General features: G+C 44.4%; 1 protein-coding gene across 1 annotated transcript in view; it reads left to right on the forward strand.

The window, feature by feature from the left end:
* Positions 1–849: 849 nt before the first annotated feature.
* The window catches only part of grin2ca (glutamate receptor, ionotropic, N-methyl D-aspartate 2Ca), a 76,124-nt gene continuing 56,507 nt past the window's right edge, over positions 850–20,466 (forward strand). The window contains exon 1 of the mRNA XM_030058208.1: positions 850–952. The gene's annotated coding sequence lies outside the window, so the exon portion shown is untranslated. The remainder of the gene's footprint in view (positions 953–20,466) is intronic.

The following is a 20,466-nucleotide window of genomic DNA, read 5'->3' on the forward strand; positions in this document are numbered from 1 at the left end:
GAGGGCAGCCGGGGAAACGGACACGCGGCTCTCCCGGCTGACTTTGTGAGCTGCTCTGATAAATGGACATACATAAGTGCAGACGGGTGCGTCACCCCCAAAGATGGAGTACATCGGTGTCTTTCTGGAGCGAGCAGTGAGGGAGGAGGACAGGGGATGACCGGAGAGACGAGTGAAGAGCTGCACATCCAGGTCACTCGGTCTTGGGGTTTATTTTTTTCCTCTGTTCCTGTCTGAAACGGTGTAAGTTTCAGGCGGCTTCGCGGAGCACTTCTTGAGGTCTCACCGAGGAATAATGGATAAGTTTGCAGGTTGAACACAGGTGAAGACTCCCTAACCTTCTCTGGACAACCTTCACATAGGCGAACACGCTGAGGCTTCTCCTCAGAGGGGACATTTAACTCGAATACGCTCCTCTGAGGAAGCCGTCCCGCTCCTCACCTGGGAAATTAGCCAGGAGTACAACTGTGGACAGCCACTTGCTTGCTCGTTCACGTGTTTGTTTTTCCTCCTTTTCCTCCTGCACTTTTTCACTCCAATCTCCCTCTTCCGCTCCGACCGTACACTGTCACCCCCCCCTTTTTTCCTCCTACTCCTCCTCCTCCTCCTCTTCTCCCCCCCTGCACCCCCTCTCCTCCTCACCCTCTCCCCTCTTACCAGCGAGTGATAATGTGACCTTCTGCCAAAGTGCTGGAAACCATGCCACCGTCGCAGCGGGCTCCTCTGTTGCTGCTACTGAAATAGACTCAAACAAGTGCGGAGAGGAAAGGGAGAGCGACGGAGTGAGTGTGAAGGGCCGAGAGAGAGAGAGAGAGAGAGAGAGGAGAGGAGAAGAAGACGGAAAGAAAGAAAAAAAAAAAAAAAGAAAGGCAGAACAGGAACAGGACAGCTGAAGCCGCCGACACGGGATGAGTGGTCGCGAGCCAGGGCTGGATGTGGATTGCCAACACAGGTAATGGATCACCAGCCTCTCATCCCTGACACATTCACACACATACACACACACGCGCGCAAACAGTGCTGTGCGATGCTGTCATGCCTCATCACTTCACTTTCTGTCTGTATGTGGCTCAAATTGTGCAGCATGTTGTTTACTTTCAATAGTGAGCGTGGGAGACGAGGAAGAAATACCTTCCTGCTCTTTGTAGTTGAGCTTAACTTTGCATTGTGCTGTGCCGTGTGTGTGTGTGTGTGTGTTTGCTGCTGTTGAGAGCTGTGTTGTAGTTTCAAGTAGAAACCCCCCCTCCTCCTCGTCCTCCTCCTCCCCCGTCTCCTCCTCCTGCTTCATGCTGCTACCTGTAAATAGAAGAGTTATCAAAGGCAGAGTGAGCGGCGAGGATGAGTCCGTCCTTTGTCGAGGGATCAGGCGGCTCGCCGTGTTTGGCTTTTGTGGCTGTTACAGGCTCTGCTGGCCGTAGCTGCTGCCTTAACTCACCGTGTCACCGAGGATTAAGCAGAACGGATCGATGCATCATTGTAAACAGTTAGAGCAGCTCAGAGAGGCTGTGATACCTGCCCGGCAGAGACGGGATGCTGCTGCTGCTGCTGCTGCTGGTGCCGCCGCTGCTGCAGGGGACTTTTGGCGGGCAGGATGGGAAGGAATAAGGGACTCGTGTAATTATTCTTGAATCCGTTACGGCACTTAAGTTTCATGAATACAGAGCAGTTGTCTTGGCATGTGAATCAACCCTGAATTGGCAAAACTGGTGTTTCAGAGCCTTCTGAGCTGCATTTTTTTGGGGGGGAATACTACAAGTGCAGAAATTGCCATTACTGACATGAAGAAAAGAAAGAAAGATGAATACAATCATATTTATGTTAATGGCTTGGCAAAAACACAGGAGGGTTTTTTTTTTTTTTTTTTAACTCTGCAACTATGATTTTCTCTTAAGTCTCCCCTTAAGAGAAATATTCAAACCCAAGATGCCAGTTGTTTTATGGCTGCAGCAATACATCAAATAGAGAATATCTAGATGTCGTGTGCATCATTTTATACACATTTCCCTGCATTTCAGCAGGACGTTTTTGATATCTTCAGAGATCCTTGGGCTCTCCCCTAGAATTTAAAATAAAGTTCTGTGGGTTTGAACAAAGCTCAGCTATGCAGCATGCATTGGTAATGATGAACCTAACCCAATGGGACCGGTGAAGTGGGATTGGCATATGGACAAAAAAAAAAAAAGAACAAAAACAGATTTGACAGTACAAACGGTTCCCAGAAATCACAGATAAGGTAATAAATGAGGAAGCAACATAAAACAAGAGCAGCAACACAGAACAAGGATGAGGCAATGCATAACAAGTAAACAAGCAAGGACAGGTAGAGCCAGCGCCAGGCAGGTTGACACCGAGATCAACCACATCATCAGCACAGATCAACTCCAATTTAACAGCCTGGAGAGACAGGAGCTTGTCAGCAATGTTTCCAGGCAATAAAGCAACGACAATGTCAAGAAAATGTCTGGCACAGACCTCCGGACAGCACAAAGAGAGGTAATCCCTCTCAGTCGATAACGAACGATCTGATTCAATACGATGACATCATAATATGAAATGATGTCTCTGTTATTCAGGGCTCCAATTAGAATATTCTGTCATGGAGAAGAAAAGCCTGTCAGAGTGAATTCCCAGCATGTACAAACGTTATTGGATACTGACTGAATGTATTAAAAAGGCCTTAATGTATCTCAGTTTGAGTCAAGGTCAAACGCCAGAGACAGGCTGTCAGTTGCGGGCAATTGCTTTTGAAATTGTCCAGTTTGCATCAGAGGCGATATCGATGCAGCGAGACAAGGGATCCACTGGGATCTCCCTGAGATCAGTGACACTTTGAGTTTGGCTGATGACGTACAGTCTGACACAACTCAGTCCCTCTCTTTCCCATCTCTCCTGTCACCTTCCAGTATGTGTGTCAAGAATCAGACAGAAATTTAAAGGCACAGGAAACTAAAATATGTAATTTCTCAGTACTTCTTCTTCTTTTTTTTTTTTAATTTGTCACGATTTGCTATAGAAAACATAATCTGTCTTTCCCCTGACTTAAAGTTAAGGGAAGGGAAGTTAAGTGGAGCAATCAGAACACAACCCCATTTAATTGACCCCCAAATTATACCTGTTGCCCTCTGCAAGCCCCAACAAACAATAGTGAGTAACACTTGGCCAACTGTTTGCTTGTTAGCACTGAAATCCACCATTTTACCAAGGATTATTTTCTCAATCTAAATCTTGAATGTAAATGTTACAGAAGAAGAGTCTGATAGTTGGAGCATCATGCATCGATCACGCACTTCAATTCTACTTCTTCCTCTGCAAGTGGAAGCTTTTAGCAAGTGACTTCTACAGCAATGCTAGCTATAAGCATTTACTAACATGCTGTTGCAATCAGGGTTGCCAGATCTATGAGACAAAAGAAGCCAAACAGCATCTCAAAACCAGCCCAAAACCCAAAGCCCAACCGGGTATAAAAACGGCCCAAAAATCAGCCCAATACCAGAACTCAAAATATGCCCATAAAAATCCATATATGTTGCTTTTAAAGTCCAACAGCATTGCTATAATTGCATAATGCACTATAATATCTATGAAATAACATCATAAACATTAAAGGCAATTTCCCAGGCAAAGGCCACAGTTATGCCACAGGTCTGCCCAAGCCCAACCCGCGGACAAAATTTGTTACCCGCGGCAACACTTAAAAAGTAGCCCAATTTGGCGGAAAAAACGCGGACTTGGCAACCCTGGTTGCAATGCTAATGAGAAAGTAGCTATTTAAGTTCCAAAAAGAAGGATTTTTTCCTCTTTGCTGGACCGTTTGTTGGTCTTACACTGCAAAAACGCAAAATCTTACCAAGATTATTTGTCTTATTTCAAGTCAAAAATGTCTTATTTCTAGTCAAAATATCTCATTACACTTAAAATAAGACATGATCACCTCAGAAGTAACTTGTTTTTAGACAATTTGCTTGTTTCATTGGCAAAATTTGCCAGTGGAAAATCACTTCAAATAAGTGAAAATTAGCTAGAAACAAGCAACAAATTTTGCCAATGAAACAAGCAAATTTTCACTTGTTTCAAGCAAATTTTCTCTTGAAACAAGAGACAGTTGACTAAAAACAAGTTACTTCTGAGGTCATCATGTCTTATTTTAAGTGTAATGAGATATTTTGACTAGTAATAAGACATTTTTGACTTGAAATAAGACAAATAATCTTGGTAAGATTTTGAGTTTTTGCAGTGGACCAGGGTCTGGACGACATGGCTACCTCACAAGGGGAACCAAAGCCCTGCTGGAACGGATCAGTGTAGGAAATGCAGCCCCTAAAACTCAATTTTACACAGTTATTGACTTAGGAATAACTGGATCACTCGCAAATCTTACCAGATGATGAATACTGTATTTAAGAATAACACTAAATAAGGAAATCCATATTTTTAACTGGGATTATCGCCACTTTGAAGGAATGAGCGGCGCTATGGACTCTTTGGTAACATCTAGTGGCAACCAGAGGAACTGCAACATCAGGTAACCGTTGGCATCTCCTCCTCCTCCTCCTCCTCCTCTTCCAATCTGAGCTTCAGCCCCAAGCCGAGCTCCGACCTCCTCCACCCCCCAGTCCCCGCCTGGAGAACAGACGAAATTGCGTTTCACAGCAGTAACAAGATTATCCAGCTAGTCAGGTGGAACTACAGTCACCATCTTTCTAAAATGTCTGTCAGACGTCCAGCAGTCCAAGGTCTACCGGCTGCTCATTCACTTTAGCTACCTAATATCTCTTTAGCCACTTTGCTTCCCACAACAAACTTGCACAAGAAACAACTGAGCGCCATCCCTTCTACCAAAACAAAAAGCACGGGCCAGACGTTTGATGCTGAAGGCTTGAATTCACCGCAGCGATTAAGAAAACAGCAGCGACCACCGCCTGCGAGCCCCCGCTGACAGATTATGGTCATTTTGTGCTTGAGGCAATAGAAACACTACTAATTACACATTGAAAACAATCTCAGCAGAATTGATTTATAGACTTTTTCCCAATAATTTGACAGTAAAATAAGTTAGGCATGAGGGCCGCCGGAACCATTACATGATCGATTACGCACATGGTGGAACGGTTTGATGTCTATAAATTTTAAAATATAAAATATGTTATCAGGCTTTTTTTTTTTTTTTTTAATCCATGGGCTTCACCTGGGAATAAATGGGAAAATGGAAGGAAACGGTGTAAACAGCGTGGCACCAGTTAGGCAGGTGAAAAATGGCTGTTCATTATGTTATATCAACCATATCCTAGTTTCAGTAATTGGATGTACGAGTATGTATGTGTGTGAGTGTGTGTGTGTGCAAGTGGCTGTATGTGTGCGCACATGTGTGTATGTGTGTGTGTGTGCCTGTGCAAGACAACATGTGATGGGGGAGCAGATGCATTGATCCCAGGGTATGCTGGCTCTGCTATGCTAGCGCTGGTCCATCACGCAGCACGATGCACACGTGCACACACACAAACACACACACACACACACATAACAACACAAACACAAACACAGCCATGATGGAAGAGGCTGCTACTGGACAGGAGACTGGAGGAGGAGCCTGGCTCGCTAACAGAATAGATACACTCAGCAATCAAGCAGAGGGCTTTTTTTTTTTTCTTTTCCAAACAGATGCTCTACTAATCCTCCGTCCAACCATTTCCCACTGCCATCGCACGCACACACACACCCACACACACACACACACACACACATATATTCACACATCCACGCCCCCTGTCATATACACGGGACAGATAGAGAGAGGGTTAGCCTGTGTTTGCACTCACTTAGCTGTCCCTTTAGTTGTGCAGTTAAGTCTCTGTGGAGCACAAACACTGTGATTACATCTCTCTTTCTCTCTCTCTCTTTCTCTCTCTCTCTCTCACTGTCTCTCGTTTATGTGTTTGTGCTCAAACGGGTCCTGCATCGCTGATTGATTTGTGCAACAGTCTAAGTATAAGCATCGCCGCCATGCATTTTCAAGAGGCAATACGTAACAAGTGGTTTGTGGCAGCCCACTGCACGGGTTACTTAACTCACTTGCTGTGTCCCAAATCGCGCACTTCTGCACTTACACTTAGTATTTTGAGTGCATAAGTGCGTTCACACTGGAAATATTAACAAAATACTAACAAAATTAAGTGCACTGTAAATGCCCGGATGCACACTCAAAACGGTCAAAAAATTGAGTGTGGAACGATGGACACTTATCACCCTCACGGCACCACTGACCGGAAGTAGCTAGCTAAAAAGCTGAGTTTACTTTTCGTTTTACGACTGTTAATATGTCACTTTATTAAGTTTTAATTTTTTTTCAGGCGGGAAAGTAACTACTTAGATTCCAAATATGTGGTCAGTTTGTCCAAATAACGTCTGTTTTGAAAATTGCTTCGACGTTTTCGGATAACTCTCAAGCTAGCAATTGTGCAAAGTACAGTCACTTCCGGTTGTTTACAAAAATAAAAACCTAATACATTAGAAGCAGTGGTGATGCTTTTATTTTGAAGATAGGATGTGTACACGTCTACTTCTGGATAACTTTACCACCGAAAACCAAAGCCGGCCGCGGCTCCGGTCGACATTAGACGGACCAGCCGCGGCTCCGGTCGATATCAGGCGGGCCGGCCGCGGCTCCGGCTGGTACCGCGCCCACCCGGTCGGGTCTGCCGGATCTGACAGGTGAGCGGCCAGTGCCGCGGGGCTCGCCTGATGCCGACTGTGGCGATCGTCATTTCTGGTAAGTGCGCAACGGGAAGTGCGGCAATTGAGACACCCTTCTCTGTCAAAATTCGCGCACTGTGCCGGTAAGTGTACTGTCAGCTAAGTGTACTTACAGACAGTGCACTAACGGAAGTGCGCGATTTGAGACACAGCAACTGTCTCTGCCCTCATTCAACACTAATAAAAGTCCGTTTTGTTTGTGTTTTATTTATGAAATTTTGTGAGGTATAAACTAAAATGTGATCTGAGGCAATGGGATCGAATAGGAGATGAATGTTGGTTTGACAGAGGAGCTCAGACAGATTGGGGAACACTGTGGTCTCTTGACTGCATATTTGCCTTTATTAGTTGTAAAAGAAGTTAATAAAACACAGGGCTGTGTTTGCAAAATATATCCGGATGTATTTATGCAGTTCTTTCAACTGAAAATAATAATAATAAAAAAAAAAAAAACTCCATCCAACTGATGAAGCACAATAATGAATCAACCAGCTACATTTGCTATTCTGAGCGTTCGGTATCTAGCTGCTCTTTCCTGGGAGGAAAAAAAAAAATCATCTGCTGCAAAAGAAGCGATGCATTTTATGTTTCTGATTTGCTTGAAATCTATAAAAGAGGAGGAAGTGCATGAGCAGGAAGAGGGGACGTGGCGGAACAGACAAAGAGAGGAGCTTCACCTGCAGAAACCCCGCCAAAAAAATCCTGTCCTGTCGACACAGTTTGATTGACAGGTGATCTCAGGGAAGCGTGGTGCAGAAACCCCACAGCAACATGCGCAAAGATGTTACAATAATTAAATAACTAAATAAATAATAACAATCTGGGACGGGACAGCACTTTAAAGAGGACTTTTTTGTTAAATCGCCCCCCCCCCCCTCCTCTTTAGCTCAGGCTAAACACGTCTCCTCTCACGTGATGTGCCGTGTGGCTGCACGTCCGGCCGCAGCCTCTCGCTGTGTGTCTGCAGCCTGCAGGCAAACTGAAACGACCTCTGGGCGTGCGGCTCAGGGTGAGCCGCTGCTTTGTCAGCGGTCCAGCGCGCCTCCACGCACACTTGGAGCTGATCTGCTTAATGAAATGTTAAAGATACCAGACCTCACGCCATCTTCGCTCTATCCTTGCAGACAGGGAGGGAGAGGAGGGGAGGAGAGAGAGAGAGGATGGGGACACGGCGAGGAGGAGCAGAGGAAAGAGGAAAGAGGCGCTTGAGAAACGGCAGGGGCCCATAAAGATAAAAAAAAAAAAAAAAAACAAGTGGGCACGCTTGCATAGACAACAGATTCAAGTGGATAACGGGCTGAGTGACAGATAGAGACACACACACACACGCAGGGGCTGTAAAACATTTACTGCAGGAAGGGACGGGGGGGCCCGAGGAGGGGGGTTTCGCACCGGAGCGATCCAGCCAAGGTCACGGGAGAGAAGTAGTAAATTTCACTCTGAATTGGGCGGCGCTGCATCACCACGCCATCCTTTCCCCTCAGATTTACGGGGAAACCGACCTCACATGTTGCAAACAGCCCCGCACAGGTACGGCGTCCCTGCAGGTGGGCAGAGGAGGAGGAGGAGGAGGGGGGGGGTTCTCATATCCGTGCAGGCTATCTGATGGCATCTCAAACTCAAAGCAAACAGAAGTGTGGCAGGCTGCGTGTTGCTCTCCTTCCACAAGTTTACGGTTGCGCTCACGGGTCCCATTTATATTCATGGCGCGGCGCCGCTTGCCACCTCGCCTAACGCCCCGTCCCCCCGTCGAAAAGGAAAACTGACACGCCGTTGGCTGAGGGAGCGCACGCCTCCTCTCCTTCCTTGCCATTCCTCTGCCCCTCGTGGATACCGACACCAACCTGTGTGTGTGTGTGTCTTTCTCTCTCTCTCTCTGTGTGTGTGTCATTTACAACGCCGCCACACTGATGAGCCCTCACTGCTTTCTGTTCACGGCTGTTGTGTGTGCGCCACTTTAATTTTTCACAATTAGCCCCGAGCGGCGGCGTGGCGGGGAGCGTCTTCGTGAAGGATGGCGGGCGATAACCGCGGGGGGGGGGGGGGGGGCTCGGCGGCACGACGTGACGGGGCTGTCGGACGCCGTCGAGATACGGCGAGCGTTTTTGACTCTGCGTGATGAATTGTAAGAAATCAGGCTGGGTGTTTTCTGCACGGCGGTCTAATAAAAAGTGACACGGGGCGTCGCGGCGTGCCCCACGTGGCTGTGACGTCCTGGCTCCCTCTGACACATGTCCTCCTCTCTCACTCCCTCTCTCTCTCTCCATCCATCCATCCTATCGCTCTCCGCCGTCAACCGCCAGCCCCTAAACGCTCAAAAAAATAATCTTTGAAAAAAAAACGCGAGACATCAATAGGCGCCAGGCTTTGCTGTACATGTTGCAAAAAAACACCGCTCCCCCGCGGCTCGGGTTAAAGATGAAGAATCGGTGCCTTCAGTTTTTGCCGGCGACTGTTTACCGCGGAGGGAAGGCGGGGGATCGATACTTCATCTCCAGAGAAAAACCATAAAAGCCGGCGTTGTTTATGACATGCTCTGATTGTCTTCCATAGGACAGTTTTACATGCTTTAGCCGCCGTTAAATGGACTCGGCTCGTCTGTCACTTAGCTTTTACGGCATCTGCGCCACTTGTAGCCGCCGATGTGGCAGTAAATAAAATAAAAAAGGCGGGTAAACTCCGACCTCGAATCGCCGATCATCACCGATACCAACAAAAATCTACTCCGGTTCACGCGTTCGTTTGTGTTTTCCCTTCTCGGGGTCCTGTCATGCTCTTTGACTCTGCTCACCGTAAAGATTTATGTCGGCCTAAAAAGCTCCGTAAACTGTATTCTGCAAATAAAAAAGGCGGGTAAACAGATTTGAGCTGGATTTACCCTCCATTACATCGCGGCTCTAAACACATTAGCAATAGGGGAAAAGGGGTAGAAATGATTGTAGTGGCAAACAAAATTCAAAGCATAGCTGATATGGTGCAAGGTAACCTTTACGCACATATATACACACACACACACACCAAACATAGATTAAAAAACAAAGTGGTATGTTCATACGTGGATTAGGGCGTGTGTATGTGTGTGTGTCAGGGGTCAGCCATATGTGTGGGCAGTCACTGAGTCAACTGTGAGAGCAGGCTGGTGATGACAGCTGGATGGCTGAGGGTGGGGCGGGGCGGCGTTCTGCATGGGCAGCCATGGCCCTCGGCTTAACCAGGGTCTTACGCTGATCCCTGCTCCACATACGGACACACACACACACACACACTCACACACACATAAGGCTGAGCGCAGGGCCGGTCAAAGGCTGACAGAGGACTCCTCAGCCACCAGCCCGTCTTCACCTGCCCGCTCTGGCTTCAGGCCCGGGCCGCGCGGCCGGGTCACAATAAGGAATATTAATATCAGAGCGCCGCGCCGAGGCCCGTAAGCCTCAGGTAAACATCTACATCATGTGTTACGGCAAAATGGATTACACTCGCAATGCCATTGTAATCTGCAGCCTCGCAAAGATTATTACCCTCCCAACACTTCCACATACAATCTGTTCAATCTGGCCGCGCGGCGTGCTGACAGAGCCGACGCCGCCTGATGGAGTGTCCCGCTCGCAATAAATGTGATAAGGTGAAGAGGAGAGATATACATCATACATTTGTCCACTGACAGGCTAATGCATGTGGCCGTGTCCTTGGACGAAATCCTTTTGTCTTTGGCAGCCATGGATCTTTTTCTGATTTCTGTTGATCCTCCTTATTATAGAACGATTTCGACGATTGAAGCACTCGCACCAGTCCGTTTTGGGATCATTTTCTCAAATATGCAACCGCCCCGGAAATATTTTGAGTGTTTTGCGACAGGATGAATGTGCGATTGAATATTATATATGCTGGTAAGGCGGCCGGGCTTCAGTGCTAGATGGGATTTCAGAGACACATCGGTAATAAAGCAGAACTACATAGCTTCCCATCTGCTGTGGCATTTAAAAACCTGCTGATCACGGCCCCGCTGATAATATACAGAACGGAGTCGGGAAAATCCAAATGCTCAGTTTAGCCGCACATGGCTCCTGAATACTTAAATCCTTTAATGCACAGAGGCATTAACTGAAGCCCAGTGACCCTTAAATTGATTTCTCTCTCCGTATCTGGAAATAAAGAGTGTGTGTTAGGACCCTGCGTACACCCTGATCCTCCGGCAGAGACAGCAGGGGAGATTTTTTTTTTTTTTTTTTTTTATTTGTTTTCATTATATACAGTACTAACCAGGCTAATGCCGCGCTCCGACGTCGCGGCGCAATGCTAATAACATTACAGGACGCTCATCCGCCATGTGAGCCATGCTAAAGTTTAAACAGTTCACCTAGAAATCATGAATGAAGGGGCTTATCTGTGTAGTTTTTGCCGTCTGTTTGCTACGTTTTCATATGAGCGGCATCAGCTGAAGGCCGGTGACCCTTCAATTGATTTCTTTCACCGTGTCTGAAAATATACAGTGTGTGTGGCAGGACCCCCACCCACCCACCCCCCATGCGCCCTGACCCTCTCGCTGAGACAACCCAAGAGATCACAGCCGTGAAATTTATCGGGATTTCAAAGGCGCAGGTTTTCGCTCTGTGTGGCGGATCCATCACCTGTCGTGTACGCTTAACGCAGAGGCATGTCTGAAGTATATATTCTGCCGCGCCGCCGGCAGAGGAGAAGTCAGGACGTCCTGATTGGGCCTGTGACAGAAACTAATATCACCGAGTTTATCTGTTTGACGCGCTTCTCTTCCCAGGGGTTAGGAAAGGGTAGAGGGATAAATCAGTCGTGCCTCAGATTGAAAAACATCCACTTTGGTTTCACTTTAGGGACAGCTCGCTAGAGGCTACGCCGCTTTACAGAACGCCGGACAGTGGCGTGTCCTTATACCTTTTATACGACAGCTTGTGGCTCCTGTTTATCACCCGGCCGTGATACAGAGAGTAATTCCATCAGGAACGGAGCGGTGAATCAACACGGGGTTGCTCGACGGCTGACGGGCTGGCGTGGCCTGTCCGTTCAGGTTGCAGGATAATCAAATCGCCCAGAAACAGAGTGTCACAGATGAGGAAGCGGCGCGCGGTGTCACCGGCTGCAGGAATTCAGAAGCGAGCTGAATCCTGACCTTGATAAAACGGGACAACAATGAGGGTCATTACGTCCCAGCGAGCCGAGAAACAGGTGCAAGTGTCCGATTTGAGGAGCAGCCGATGTGTCGATATCTCACAGTTCAGATAACGCAGCAAGACTCAGACCAATCTGAAAACGTGAAGCTGAAAACAGCTGTGTTTGGTCACAAATGGAAGAGAGGATGTGAAAGTATTTTCAGATATTTTCAAAGATTCACAATTAGTCAATATCAACTTTATTTTAGCAAATAATTTAGTCTCATATTCAGTAACACAATCATGTTTTTCTTCAAACAAGGTACAAAAATAACATAATAAATCTGCCAGATGGATTAAATAATCCCATTTGTTTGTAATGCAGTTTCACATGAGAGAGATTATTTCTTCTCAATAGCAGTGTGTTGTTGTGTTTTTTTTTTTGTTTTTTTTTTAACATTTTTGGAAAAAGGTTTTATTGCTGAACATGACACTAAGTGACTTGATAACTTGCCGTGCACATGCTGTCCTGAAGCTGAGTTTCTCTGCCGATAATGACATTATGCGTTAAGTGGTGAAGGAAATGCGTTTGTTAAATCATTAATGACACTGGCTTGGCATTATCAGCCTATCAGCCTGATGAATGGCTCACTTTCATGGCGCCGTTCATTAACAGTTTAAAATTTGCTTCAGATATTCTGAAGGAAAATATCTGCCACAACCTCCAAGAAATGTAATTCCCACCATTTTTGCCAGGGCGCCAATCATAATTATATATTAGTGCATTAAAATGTGCACCAACTTGTATGTTCATTCCCTTGAAAATATGAAATATAGCCCATAGCTGCTGGCACCAAAGAATAATAACTTGCCAAATTCAAAGAAACTTTAATTTAACTTTATTTTTGGATTTATTTGTGCTTGATTTATTAATTTGTGATCAATTTTCTTCACCTAAACTGATGAAAATGCAGCAATTATGCACTTTAGCATTTGCAACATTTCAGAACTATTAGTATTGTTTTATTATTTGGATGGAAATCTAGCTGGATTAAAGTAATCATCCACAGCATTTTCATAAACATAAACTAGTGTTTTGACATCATCACCAACCGATACAGCGAAAGACTGATTCAAGCTATAAGTCGATTCACGAAAGCTTTCATATTCCCCGTTGTGAACAGATGGTGGGCCTCTCCAGGGAAAAATGCCACGCAGGAAGTGAAGTGATGAGTTTTAATGTTTCCAGTTATTGTCTGGAGTAAACAGAGGAAGACCTGGGAAGTTAGGATGAGCAGCGTTAGCCACCATGACTGAACGGACAAAGAAACACTAATCCCATCGATAGAAAATCTGTTGACGAGAGATTTCTGGGAAGTGGAGTCCACAACAAGTACACCAAACATGGAGACAAGGAAAAACACCAAAAGTATCGGCAACAAAAACATCATCTCAGAAATATGTGACATAACCGTGGCTTTCTTAACATATTACATGGTGGTGCCACAGAATTGGATAAAATTACGAGTCAACACCACAGAATTGATGTATATAAAATATTATGTGCCACCACGTCATTTGCACGTTGATGCAGTTGGTGGGATGTAGTTTAGTTAGCTTTACACAGAATTTTGGGTTAATTTGGGTTTAGACACCAAAACTATTTTGTTCTGGTCAGGGAAAGGTCATGGTTAATGTTAGCAAGCCAACGTAAAAAAGAAAAATCACTGGTCTCTCCTCAAAGTGGATTCAAACTCTGGTTGAATGACTGAAGTTGCGTTGACTGACCCCTCCTGCTGCAGGATTTTTCGCTCTTTACTACCAGTAATGTGTGTGTCCAAGCTGACTAAGGATCCTAATTGACACTGGCATTGGCATTACGTGGTGCCAACGTGTCATTTTCACCACCAGATAAGGTTTTGTTAAGAAAGTCGTGTTTATTACACACTTTTCTGACAGAACAGCCTCATAAGAAAAAAAAAAAGGATCTTTCAGAGGCTCACTTACAAACATCGAAAATCTGCTCGCCCCCGGAAACGAGAGCAGATACAGAAAAGTGCACTTCACAGCAACATTTGTCTACATTAATGTTTGATTAGATATTCACATGCAAAGTTAATGATATGTATGGAGGAGTTGTTTGTGCACTGTCAAGGCCCATAGAGGCTCACTAAATCCAGCTCTGCCGGCGGTATTGTTTCCATTAGGTCTGTCAGAAGTGCTGAATGGGTGTGTGACAGGGTGGTGAAGGTGGGGGGGGCGACCAACTGTACCACATTAGGGGGTTAAAATCCAACTTAACACACTAAAGACCGGCTCAGGCAGAACTACGCCAGGTCCTTCACTAAGAATGACAGACATGATCTAAAATAAAACAATAAATTTTATTGAAGAGGGTGGGTTAGACCATTTATTTCCTTGGGTATGCAAGCTTAACACACTTCTCTATTCGTTAACAAGTGTCCTGTTGACTCATGTTCTTCCCGTGTTGTGGGTTGGTGCTTGTTATCCCCTCTTTCTCCCATTTTTTCTGTCTGTGTCGCCTACATTGTGACTGATGAGGTCGAAATGCCACAAATATTACAGGTTTTCTGAGTGAAATTCTCCTTTAAATCCAGCCTGCTATCTTCTCAGTAGGTCAAAAATATGTTAGAGGGATCAAATTATAACTCACTCATTCCCAAGTTTGTGTAATGTAGTCCCCTGCATTCAGTCCCTGTATATACACACTCAATGGTCACTTTATTAGGTCCACCTGCACAATCTAATTCAATCCAATACAGCTGTTGTGCCATAAAGTTTCCATTTCTGATGCCTATAATGCTCAGGTTTTCATTTTGTCACAGTAATAGAGGCGTTCATTCACTTCTATGTTTGGCATTGAGCTCATAGTTAGTGCTGCTGCTGTACTGGACTGCATTTTATTGACAGGTGTTTCCACTATTCTGCCCCCCCTCATTGTATGTAAACGGGGAGGACAAAAAATTAGAAACACCTCTCAGTACAATGTAGTCCAGTACAAGACTTCTGCAAACTACAACCTCAGTAATAAACATAGAATTAAATTGACACATTCTGCACAATGTCCCAGCTGTTTTAAACCTTCAGTCTATGAGTGTGTAAAATCTGGTTCAGCAGAACAGTCACAAGAAGGAAAAACGTTGCCCCGCCTCCCAAATTGTCTTTAAAAGAGCAAGGTCAAAGACAGGAACAAACGCTGATAATGAAGCAGTGAGGAGCCTGAGACAGACCACCTCGCCAGGTGAAAGCAATTTAGCCTATCTTATCTTCATTTGTTCTGGACAGGTGCTCTTGAATTAACAGCCCTACTAACTACAGCCAGTGCCACATTTCCCTTAGTGTGATTTGCTTTGTGATTTCTGTCCATTATATGCAGAGAAATTATGAACTGAGGACATGTGAGTGTATTTTTTATTTTATTTTTTTTTGTATCTTCTGTTCTGTAAATTGATGCACGAGACTGAGTACCCAACAAAGTTATGCAATGCCAAACCATGCTGCAAGGCCATGAGTAATTTAGCATTATAGATACATTACTGCTAACTGACTTGTACACTTGACTGTGTTGTCAGTTTTGATCTGTTTGCGATAATTGGATTTGATTTGCTTGGTTGACGAAGTGTGTGTGTGTAGGACGTGTGTATGCAGCCCTGTTGTTTGGGACAGGAGGGGAAGCCAGTTTTGTCTCGGATTTGATTTGGAGTGACTGTTTGCAGCTGCAGGGGGCGCTATTTCCTTTAATCCACATTTGATGTACCTTTAAATCTACAAGAGGTACTATAACTTATCATGAATTGCAGTAGAAAGCATTAGTATCCAATGCTTTAAATGCTGTGTCAGAAAATTCGGGGGAAATACAATCAGCTGTAAAAAAAGTTATATCAGTCTAACCTTTTTTGGAACACCAATAACACAGTAGATGCATTAGTTATAAGCTCGACCGCTGTGCTTGAGCAGTGCAACCAATATTGTATATTTTCTAATCCAAGTAAAGACAGTGATCAGTATTAAAGTTGTTATTTTTAGTTTTTGCTGTCATTTTTTCATTATTAATTTATACTGCTAGACATTACGTTATTGATTTCTTTTATTACTCCAAATTATGGATCCATTTCAATGGAAATACCCTGATTCAGTCTCAGTCCTTCCAGATGGGGGGTCAGGACCTGCTGGTGGGTCACAGCTAGATCCTCTTAGGTAACAGCTAAATCTGTGGTTCTGGCTCCAAATATTGTTTTATTTATTTTCATATAATGTATTTTGAATGAGCATGTTTAATCTGATATTAGATTTTGTTTCTATTCATAGCATCTTTTTTTTACACTGTACTTACACTGCTGATGAATCACCAGATTAGATAAATGGCTATTAATTTAAGAGGATTATTATGGCTGTGGTTTTTTTTTTTTTTTTTTTTTTTGGTCATGGCTTTGTTCACCATGTTCTCCGTGACCTTTGTATGAATCTGCTGATGAATAAGTTTCTACTCTTCATATTAGTGGAGGTGAAATTATCAGTTGCATCTTTTGATTAGTCTACTACATACAGAAGCAAATGTACTGCAGATGTAGTGCCTTGATACATGTCAAACACAGAATCTTAATTAATTACATAATGCAGAAATAACTAGAAGAGCGCACTTGGTAGACTGCAGATTTCCACCAGGCGTAGCTCCCCTTCTGGTGCTCAGATTAAAGTGACAAACCACCTCTTTTTTCATACTCTGGGAGAAGGGAAAACATGGAGGCACTGCCTGCATATCTCCCCTTCTCCTGTGCTCAGACTTGGACAATAAACACCTGAGGATTGAGCACTAAATTGTAGTTTAAAACAGGTTTTCAAAGGCTTTGGGTCACCACAAGCACAACAGGTCATTGATCATACAGTCATAACTGCACAAAAATATTAGGCTCATATGTCGAGTAGTATGCAAGATTAGCTGCAGACAGATACACAAACAGACACACAGGACTAAACACATGATCTCCTCTAGGCTGCCACCTGGCGGAGATTATAAAATCAAAGCTGCCGTAAGTAAGATTTTACTGCCGTATAGCACAAAATGACCACAAGAGGGAGGCTGATATAAGTGATTGATTAGTGATATGTATTTTGTCAGGTGCTGAGATTTCCTTCTTTTTTTTTTTAACTCACTTTTGCACAGATTAGCCACATGAAAATTACCTCTGAGTTTAATCTCACATTTCTAGGAATGTTACAGTTCTGAAAAGTCAGATTTTTTCTCACCATTCTGACTTCGGTCTCTAAATTTGTATAAATATATATAAATATATTGTCAGAATTCTGAGATTATTCTTGGAACCTTTTTTCCCTCAGAATTCTGAATTTATTCTCTTTTTTTCTTCTCCGAATTTTTCAATTTTTCAATTTTTCAATTTTTTTTTATGGCCCTAATCTTCCTCTGTACCTTTTGGCTGGTACTCTCTTTTAGAATAAAAACACCCAAGCCATTTGAGTTTAGGGTTAGGGTTAGTGCAGTGTCACAAAACAAAGGCTAAAAAATGTTTAATTTGAATAGCTACATTTTTAAGTCAAAAAAGACAGTTTGGTTGTTATCATTTCAGCCTTTTGTACGGTGGCGAAGGTGATATTACACCTTTACAACACATTTCTGTTGGAAGTCTGCTCTAATTAGTAAACTCCACTTTCGTCTTTTGTAAAAATCAGGCCACCGTAGCTCAGGAGGGCGGGTCGGCACATCTGTTGCACTTCTTTCTGGCTGCCAACAGAGGTCAATAAAGGTCACAGATCACTTAATGCTCCTTTTACGCGTTCTACAGTATCAGAAATGCCTCCCGAAAGGTGATGACGTAGATGGAGACTGTTTGGGTGCTCGCTCTTCCACTGATAACAGGACTGAGAGGAGGATAGGTTTACCAGCGTGTGAGCCACAGAGGCACCAGGCTGCAGATCCAGGGATGAGTGTATTGATCACCCTGTACCCGAGCATGGGACAGGTGCACATGTTAAACAGCTACAGCAGAGGCATCATGCTCAGAATATAAAGGGAGTCATTAAACACTGCACTGACAAGACCTCGCCTCTCCGCCAGATGTACTGTATTTATCGCCGCTGTCCCATGATAATGAGCTGGATCAGGAATCAGTCTCAAGTCTCGACGCCACAGCGGAAACTCTCTCATGGAGCCCGCTGCTTTATGTGCCCTGTCCACCGCTCACCGCCCTCAGGAACGACAATATCCAAAGGTTAAGTGTCAGGAATACTTCTGGAATTTCTAGATGATGAAAGATGAAACTTTAATGATCCCGGTGGGGGAATTGGGTCTTTGCAGCCGCAATTAGTAACAGGATACAGCAAAGACAACAGGATTCAAATAAGAGCACAGCAAACAGCTTTGACAGTACAGGATGTTGGGCAAAAATATGTACGAATGAAAAATACGGAAACAAAATATGGATGGCAGCATTCAGGATTTCCAGGATAGGTTTGGGATTTTTCAACCCAGGCCATATTAAAATGTTGATACCGTCATTTATAACCAATTCACGACTGTGCTGTGAGATTCTCGTGTTCAAAAAAGATATATTATAATGTTTTTTTGAAGCCCAAAATGCCTTGTCGGACTGCATCGAGGGCTAGCAGGGTGCTGCAACACAGCTGTAAGCCTCTCATCAGTAAAAGCCAGCGGTGAGGTTGTGCTGCACGGTTATGAACGATGCATCAACATTTTACTACAGCCCGGGAAGAAAAATATCTAACCTATCCTTTAAAAGGCTGTGCAGTAAAGTAGCAGAAAAACAGATGTGAGATTGCAGCATATATAGAGGAAATGCAAATATGTGCTCATATTTCCATTGCCAGGCCTTCAGAAAGTCATATATATGTAGAGAACCTATCTGGGAGTGCAGACACGATTTGTAAAAAAAAAAAAAAAAAAAAAAAAAAAACTATTCACCCTATCAAATATATTCAAATTCAAGATAACATGTTCAGAATGTGCAGATTTGCATATGTGTATTGCTGTCTGTTTACTCTATTATAAATCCCATGTGGAGGTATTACTGAGGTACAACAGACTGAACCACAAGGGAGAGAATCAATATGATAAAAATGCCATTTTTTTCACCCGTTATTTTGACTCTGGCTTATTTTAATCCCTCCAAATAGTGGAGAGCCAGAGAGAAGCGGCAGCCGATACTGTAAGGAAGCGCACACTTCCTCCACGTCACCCACTAGAGGGGGACAAGCACATCCTCAATGTTTGCGAGTTCGACTGCTCTGAAGGGCTGGGAACAGGAAGATTGTCAGTGTGAGGCTTGTACAAAGTAAACCAGGATGTCATACTCCCACATTACACCTAATCTCTCTCTCTGCCATCAATCTGCCTGCTCCTTTTATTGGTTGCCAGTTTACAGAGGAGAGTGCCGGAGCTGTGGGTCCCACCTGGGATTTGCTCGGTAACACAGCCGCTCATGGGAAAGTGCAAGGGGCTGAGCTGTTTCACAGTGCAATTGCTTCAAGGAAATCTTTCTCTCACTCTCTCTCTCTCTCTCTCTCTCTCTCTCTCTCTCTCTCGGTTCTGTTGAAATAGTGTTGATTCTGGGGAAGAGTCAGGTGAGGTCGGGTGGGTTTAAGCTGTTAGAAACATTTCAGCAGTGATTTGTGGGTGGAATTATGGGCAGTGTGTGTGTGTGTGTGTGTGTGTGTGTGTGTGTGTGTGGCAGCCAAAAGTGGGGGTGGGTGTTTTTGTATGCATGCAGAGATGGTCATATGAATGTGTGAATGTGTGCATGCTAGTGTGTGTGAAAGCCTGCAGTCAAATATCCATATATATTACTCTCTCTCTCTATATATATATATATATCTGTGTAGAGAGAAAGTCAAATTAGGATGCATGTTCTCTCAGCTTTACATTCACACACTTCCACACATTCACACTGACAGCTGCCGAAGCCAAAATACAGTCCTCTATTGTCACCACTGGGGCAGCTGCGGGGTCAATGCCTTGCTCAAGGGCACCTCAACTAACAGTAGCTTTTGAGGAGACATTACTCATTCACTTTCCACACCAGTCTGGGAACTCGAACCGATGTGGTGACGAGATTTCTTAGTATCCACAGAATCTGCAGGCGCTCTCACACCTATGGTCCACTGGTTTTGGTCCGATTTGAGTGTAAAGTTACGACTTTATTGCTTTTTTTTTTCATTCGGTCCGATTAATGTTCACTCAGCCGTGTTAAACAAACCAGAATCTGTAAACAAACGACACACAGTCAAACAGGTTGTTCATCTGTTGGACCGAATTTTTTTTTTTTTTTACGAGGGAAGCGCCCGGTCACGGACAGCAGTGAATTACGACAACAGAGCAACAGCGGAACAATGGAGCGACAGCAGCTCGACAATGTAGACCGCGGGATTTTTTATGCTTCCGCAAGCCATCGTGAAACGCCGTGGTCATACACAAGTCATATATTTCTGGAGCGTCACCTCATTGTCACTCCACATTTGGCCCCGATTCATTTTGGCAGAACTCGTGGCTCCGTCTGGCAGCCACAGGTGTCAACATCCGCTTTAAAATCACAATGCACCG

This window comes from Myripristis murdjan, chromosome 8 (assembly GCF_902150065.1).
Source record: "Myripristis murdjan chromosome 8, fMyrMur1.1, whole genome shotgun sequence".
Classification (NCBI taxonomy): Eukaryota; Metazoa; Chordata; class Actinopteri; order Holocentriformes; family Holocentridae; genus Myripristis; species Myripristis murdjan.